General features: G+C 34.6%; 1 pseudogene; it reads left to right on the top strand.

Moving 5' to 3' along the window:
- The first annotated feature begins 335 nt into the window (after window positions 1-335).
- LOC140008712 (luminal-binding protein 4-like) lies at window positions 336-6,052 on the top strand (annotated as a pseudogene).
- Window positions 6,053-7,788: the final 1,736 nt, after the last annotated feature.

Below are 7,788 nucleotides of genomic sequence, written 5' to 3'. Positions count from 1 at the left end.
ATCGGCCATCACAGCGCGCAATCTCCATAGCTGCCGTCACTCTGCTCTCATCCAATTTCCGCCGCCTCCAAGTTCCGCCACGGCACCTCCATTTCGTGCGCCGCCTAGCTGCCTGACGCATCTCCCCTTCCCGCACGGCCTTTCTCTCTCACTGTCACTCCTCGATTTCATGTTGCCACCCACCACTGGCGCCCAGCTCCAGCGCGGCTACCATGGCAGCTACAGCCGCCTGATCATTCGCACCTTCCTTCGACCATCACCATCGCCTGCAGACTTCGCCAAGGAAACACTGTAAGCCGTCTGCCTTCTTTGAATTTTAGTTTTCCATTTTTAGTATGAACATTGAAAAGTCTCAAAGCATGTTTGCCGTGCGTTTGTTCAGTGCCAACTTCATGTTGATTGCTAACGATTTTAGATTGTATGCTATTGTATGTTGTTTGGACTGAAATCTCTTGTGTTTTGACAAATTTTGGGGGGCTAATTACAGTCCCAATTGAGCAAAAATTGCTGGATCCTTCTATGCCCATGTACTGTTTGTTAAAATGCCCGAGTGAAGGTCTAAATAGAAGATTGATGCCTAATCTGCTTGGGGAAGACGATCGTTTGCTTAAATTTGCAATTCCGGTCATTCCATTTTCTTTTTTGTAATTTAGCCCCAGAGTTCCTGAACTTCGTAATTCGACCCTAAAACATCCATAATTCATTCAGTTAAGTCCCTATTTGGTTGCATTTGAACCCCTCTAAGAATATCACTTTCAAACTCCATTTACGTTTTCTGTTGTTTTCTATGGCTTTTTTGTTTAGTTTTATGAAGTTGGATGTTTCTTTTCCTGTATCATTTGTTTTGCCATTTGTTTCTTGGCAAAATTGAAGTGGGTTTTTCTTAGAATCATTAGTAAAGGTTGGTTTGATTTGGTTTGGTTGTTTTTTTTAAAATATAGCAAGCTTTTGCTGTTTTCTTGCCCATAAGGTCTGTTGGAGTTCAAGGAGATCAAAGAACACATTCTCATGTTGTTGCATTGAGAGCTGTCACAAGTCAAGATGGGATGACTGCTGACTGGTACAATTTTGAACACAATTTCCTTGATGTTGTTGCAAGAAAGATATGCAATAGTGTACGTGGTGTAAATCGAGCTGTTCAAGATATTACTTCCAAGCCTCCATCAACAATTGAATGGGAATAATATCATGTGATATGCAGCGTGGTTGATAAAGTTTGGAAAAATCTTGCGGCTTTCTGCTGATCTATTAAAAGGTACTAATTCTTGTAGTCAAAGATGCTGATAAGTGATTCATGAAATTTTTTTTATGAAGAAATATTTATTATTTTTCAAAAAAAAAAAAGATGGTGAAAACTTCAATTTTGCAGGAAGATTGTTGCGCGCTCCAATGGTGACTTTTTTTTCGTAAGTATCAGTTCCAATGTTGATGTTAATTTTTAGCTTTTTAAATCAAATTTGGCTATTTTACTTTTCCGTGTTTGTCTTCATACAAAGATCTCTATTTCATATTCAATTACTGATTGAAGGATTTGCAGTACTCTCGATTTTCAAGTAAAAGTTGCCGGTGAAGCTCAAGTGGCTGCTTCCATCTACACTACCACTCATACCTCACTCTTTTTTCTTTTTTCTTTTTTTTAGGTGCGGTTTCTTGTCTTTTTCTATTTAAACAAAATTTTGGCCTTTCTCTTTTCTTCGTTCAGTTTTATCGTTTTACTTAAATAATTTTGGGTTTCTTCATTGTCTAGGTCTATGCAGCTGCTACTGTTTTTCTTGTACCATTTTTGGAGATCAAGGGAAATTTCCTGAGGTGATCTTCAATTTCATTATTTATGGGTTATTTTCTTGCGTTGCTTACGTAATTTCTTTTAACCACATAATACATCAAAATTCATAAAAACACAATAATTTTACAGAAATTTAAGGAAAGTTTCATGGTACCAATAATTTTTTACCTTGTTTCGCGTCCAATCTATATATATGCTGAATCACCCTTGCCGGAAGTCATAAAAGATTTCCTTTTTTGTGTTAAAATATTTGGCTATGGGTTCAACATCAATTTTAGTGCTTTTGCACAATTATGCTACAGGTTGTAAGCATTTTTTTAACTCTATTTTAATGTTGAGTTAATATCGAAGACAGTGTAGTGGAGATAGGTTTTGCATTCAGTTGGTAATATGGAACAGGCTTGTCCTTAAAGTAATTGTCTAGGTACTATCACAACCACCAACCAATGAAAAACACTGGTAGTTAAGTACCATCTTACGTGTATTGAGAACTAATTTTACAGTTTTGGAGGATGAAGTATGAGAAGACTTGTATGCAAAACAAAGGTCTCGTTCTTTCTTTATCTTACATCTATTCATATTCAAATATTTATAACCCATTGATATGCACATAACACGCTCATAAAAATATAGCTGGTTAGATGCTCTGAATTTCATTAGCCATAATGTTGACCGTCTGCCTGATGCATTGGATTGTAAATATTGTGAAGTGAAAAAATTCTACTTAGAGACAGCGAACTTTTACTATTCTGATGGCAAGGTGGTGCTCAATGAAAATAAGCTGCCTGATTATTCGATTCAGTGACTGTCTGCCTGATTATTGTTTTTGCCTGTTAATGTGCTAGATTATCACTGTATAGGCAGAAACTCTGGTAAAACAAGATTACACATCTGATATTATGCCTGTTGATGTTACAGCAAAAAAAGCTCTCATAATTTCTTGATATTATGTCTGTTGATAGTCAAACAACTATAGCTCATTGATCAGCATTGGCCTAATTTTCAATGATAAAAGAACACCTTTTTTTTACTAGCCATTGATGTCTATTTTCATTGTTTTTGTGCTATTATTTTTTCTATTTCATTTTCATAAATGAAATTTTTTTTATCTGTAAATTGGTTGGAAATGATTCAAATTAGTTCTCTCCAATTAAGCCAAAAAGTATATCAATTCGAAATGAGCCAAAAAACAAAGAGTTATTATCTGCCACGCCCTCCTCACGTAGCAAGTGACTAAAGATTTTTAGAATAACTATTATAGGATCTTCTTTAAACTAACTCAGTTCGCTAATTTGATAGGTACTATTTGATACTTTCAAAGCCATTTTTTAGCAAGGAAGGATTGGGAAGGAAGAAAAAAGGGAGATGGGAAAAAAAACCATTAACCACTAGGCTATCTATCAGATTGTTCTTCGCAGTTCATATCCTTCTTCTGTTCCTGCACTGTTTGTTAGTTTGATACTTGATGTTCATTTCATTTTCTTGAAATTAAATGAGTTCTTATTTTTTCCACTTGTTCTTGGGATGGTCACCACAATGTTTGAGCAAGCTCTTCGAACTCTTCAATCCCACGGTTGCTCGAGTAATTGTGGATTTCATCATGAGTGTGGAATTGCTTCATCCTGCAGTGTTTTAGTTTTTTTTCTCTCAAAAACTATACATAAGAGTTTTACTTTTTCCAATAATATTTTTCGGTGCAAAAGGCTGTCTATCTACAATTTCCATCACCAAAGAATAAGCTGCAAAATTGGGAATAGTCATTGGAATAGATCTTGGAACTACCTATTCATGTGCTCATATTTACAAAAATGGTCATGTTGAAATCACAGCAAATGACCAAGGAATCGTATTAAGCCATCATGGATTGCATTTGCTGGTAGCGAAAGACTGATTCGTGAGGCTGCAAAGAACCAACTAGATGTTAATGTTGAAAGAACTATCTTTGATGTCAAGAGACTTATTGGATGAAAGTAAGGCACACTCGTGTATTTATCATTTTTGCTGGAACATTTTGGTGTGTATACATATGCTCACTGAAGTCTTAACTGTTATATAACAGGATTGAGACTAATGAAGTTTAGAGGGATATGAAGCTCGTTCCTTGTAAGATTGTGAACAAGGATGGAAAACCTTATATCTAGGTGAAAATTAAGGATAGTAAGGTTAAAGTCTTCAGTCTTGAGGAAATTAGTGTAATGGTTTTAACTAAGATGAAAGAAGCAGCTGAAGCTTTCCTTGCAAAGAAAATTAAGGATGTTGTGGTAACTGTTCCCGGTATAGTTCAATTTCTAGAGTTACTCGTTGAATCATATTTTACTTCAATGATGCCCAGAGGCAGGCAACAAAGAATGCAGGTATTATTGCTGGGCTGAATGTTGCTAGGACTATCAATGAACCCAGAGCAGCAGCAGTTGCCTGTCTAACTACGAATTAAAAAAGTTTATCTAACTACACTAATTAACTGTTGATTTTGCAAAATATTGAACAATGATTAAAGCAACCAATTTCTTGTATAAGTTTTATTAGTTACATTTCTTATAAAAAGCTTTCATATGGTTCTAATTGCTCTGTTTTATTGTAGGCAAAGGCTTTCATCAAAGGATTATAGAATATTTCATCAAGTTGATTAACAAGAAACATGGAAAGAACATCAGCAACCACAATAGACCACTTGGAAAACTGAGGGAAGCTGAACGTGCCAAAAGAGCTTTAAGCAGCCAGCAGCAAGTTAGGACTCATGCTTGATTTGACGAGTTGAACAATGACCTCTTTAGCAAAAACATGGGACTTGTCAAGAAGGCTATGCGGGATGCTGGTTTGGAGAACCACCAGATGCATGAAATTGTTCCTGTTAGTGGGGCTACCAGGATCCCAAAAGTCCAATAACTTCTCAAGGACTACTTTGATGGAAAGGAACCCAACAAGAGTGTAAAACCAGATGAAGCAGTGGCTTATGGGGGTGGTGTTCAAGGAGGTATTCTAAGCCGGAAAGGTGGTGATGAAAGCAAAGGTACTTTTTAAAATTTTTAATGGACATGTAAAACTTGATATTTTGCAAACTTAAGATGCAACTTGATTGTCTCAAGAAAGTTGAAACTGTTGGTATTGAAACTGTTGCTGTGGTAATGACCAAGTGATTGGTACTTGTGAATTTATTTTGCTGCTTCATAATTTATGAATTCATTCCTTGTGCACCCAGAACAAAAAAAAAATTTGCATGTGACCAAGTTGTAGCAATATCTTGCTACTTCCATTAACTGTTATTGCAGTAATGACCAAGTGATTGGTACTTGTGAATTTATTTCATTGTCATCTGAGTTGTTGTTACATGTTAATGGAAGGTATTTGAACGTCAAAGGAGCCTCTTTCTTTTGAATCATCTATACTAAATTACTGCTGTATATGTAAATATCATGCTTTCCTTTTTCTTGTGAATCATCATTACTGCATTGGTTGTATCCTTTGTATTAGTACATGACTACTCTTTGAACTAATATATTTTTGACTAATACTCCTTTTCACTCCCAGCCCAAGTTCACGATACACACCACATCACTCTTTTCATCATCTAAAATATTAAAAATATTACAATAACAAATACAACCTTACTAACAGGTCTAAAGTTCCCACGCCTTGCGTGGGAAGCAATCACCTAGTTTTAATATATAAACAACCGAAAGCATAAACATTAAACAATAATTACTGTGGGAGTCCAATTTAATTGTTCAATAAGTTGAGCTATTTAAAGAAGAAGAAAGAAAATTAAAAAAAAAACTGTTTTAGAGAGCTCTTTAGTTGAGCTTATGCAGTGTTGTATTTGTATAGATTGGACTGTGATTTCTAACTTCTTGCTGGTGTTGTAATATGTGGGCCCAAATTATATGAGATTCTTAATGAATTGTAATTTTTGTCTTAATAATCTAAGTCTCATTACTTGTTCTTTATTATTGTACTCCTCCCCTTACCTACTTCTTTTACTCTTTTATGACAGATAAATGCTATTCATACTAGCTTTTGGAAGATATCTATGGTTATGGTTGAAGAATGTTGAAGACAAAATTGCCTTTTGCTCATGGAGTGGTTCATTTAGATGTTCTTCAATTTCTTAAACTGTGATTGCTTTTGTAAATGTACCTTATGTACAAGTGATATTTTGGACAAATGTTATTTTTGTAGGCATTAGTTGGGCAATGTACACTTGAATTTGGCATTTGAGAATGCTATATTATTACCATGTAATCTAATGCAAATACTTTTGGTTATCAATCGTTCATGTTTATTTGTATGGTTTGTTTAAAATCAATGATTTAGCAATGATTACAGGCCAAATTATGACTATTAAGCTATTATGAAATTATCTAATGACAAAAAAAAGTTGTCACAAAATAGAAAATAAAAACTCCTTGTCACAACAGAGACTGTCACTAAATCTAAGTTACATTTGTGACGACAATTGTTGTCAATAAAATAGTTATATACAATGACTTTCGGTGCTTTTTAGTGACGACCTTAAGTAGAGCATTTTTGACAAAAGGTCAATTCGTCAATAAAACACTTCCAGATTGTCGTCACTAATGACAACTATTTAGTGACGACCTCAAAAATGTTCTACTTAAAGTCGTCACTAATGAGAACTATTTAGTGACGACATTTTAGGTCATCACTGTTTACTTTTACCGACGGGGATTTAGTGACGACTTTGTGACGATCAAAAAGTCGTCAATAAAAGGTATTTGTGACGATATTTATATGTTCTGTGATGACTTTGTGTTGTCACTGATGAACAATTTTCTTGTAGTGCCAATTAAACATGTTCAAGTGCATCCTCTAATCAAATTGTGCCATATGTAACCTATTACTTGGTCAAATAAGGGTGTATAAATATACATACATACATACATACACACATATATATATTTTAATCACTTTATTTAAGGAACAATATTTAAAGTAGTTTTTTCAAGTAAAAGTAACTTTTTATTGAATAGAGCAAGGAATGGTTCTCTGCAAAAGTAATATGCTCATCACATCACATGTATTCTCGCTATATATTCAGTATTTAACAACTAAAAGATTTACTATAAAAACTATACAATATCTATTGTAGCTATAGGATCTATGAAGATTAACAATTTGTTGGCTAAAGTTCCATTCCATACTAAATTCCCAGTTTTTTCATGATATTTATTTAAGGCAGTTTGCTTTTCGTATACTTCCACGTCTATTATATTAAACATATTAAAGTAGCCCATTCAATCAAATTGCACCATATAACATGTCTTTATAATTTTGCAAATTAAGTCAAATCTCAAATCTAGGGACATTAGATAGGCTGACATGAGGTTCTTAATTCAAATCTCAAATCCTTCTCTCTCTCCTTGGATCAAGTGCCACACGGACGGAAGTCAAGACTTTCTGCAAACGAAAAAAATAAAGAAAAGGAAGTCAAGAAACAGTAAGAGCAAGACATATTTCAAATATTATGTATAGTAATTTTACTTTTAATCTCCTTTTCCCTTTTCTTTATCCCGTATAGCTTGCGACACCAATCTCCAATGTGTATCAACATTTCTATAGCTGCTGCAGCTAAAGAACCATGATAGAAGCCAATTACTCTAGTTCTAGCACTAAATGTAGCTTCTGAAGCTACAGTAGTTATAGGAATGGCTAAAATATAAGTAGCTATTCTAGGCCAAATCTTGTATTTTGTTGTGTTTTTCCACCACTTCAAGGTATCCAAGTTCACAATATCCATTTTTGAATCCTCTATGGCTGTGAGAAGACCATCTTTAAAGTAGGTATCTAGCTCATTCTTCGAGGATTGAACACCTTTCATAGTAGCAATATGAGTAAGAAATTCACTCATACCCAAAGATGTGTCATTGACGAAGATGAACTACCGCTACTCTTATTTGGTGGATCATTGCCGATAGCTAAGAAGATGAAGCTGAACCACTTAAATTTGAAATATGCATCTCCACATATTCGTCATATAGATCATA

The sequence above is a fragment of the Coffea arabica genome, chromosome 6c (genome assembly GCF_036785885.1).
Source record: "Coffea arabica cultivar ET-39 chromosome 6c, Coffea Arabica ET-39 HiFi, whole genome shotgun sequence".
Classification (NCBI taxonomy): Eukaryota; Viridiplantae; Streptophyta; class Magnoliopsida; order Gentianales; family Rubiaceae; genus Coffea; species Coffea arabica.
Note: the sequence above shows the minus strand (reverse complement) of the source record. Positions and strands in the feature narration are given on the sequence as shown.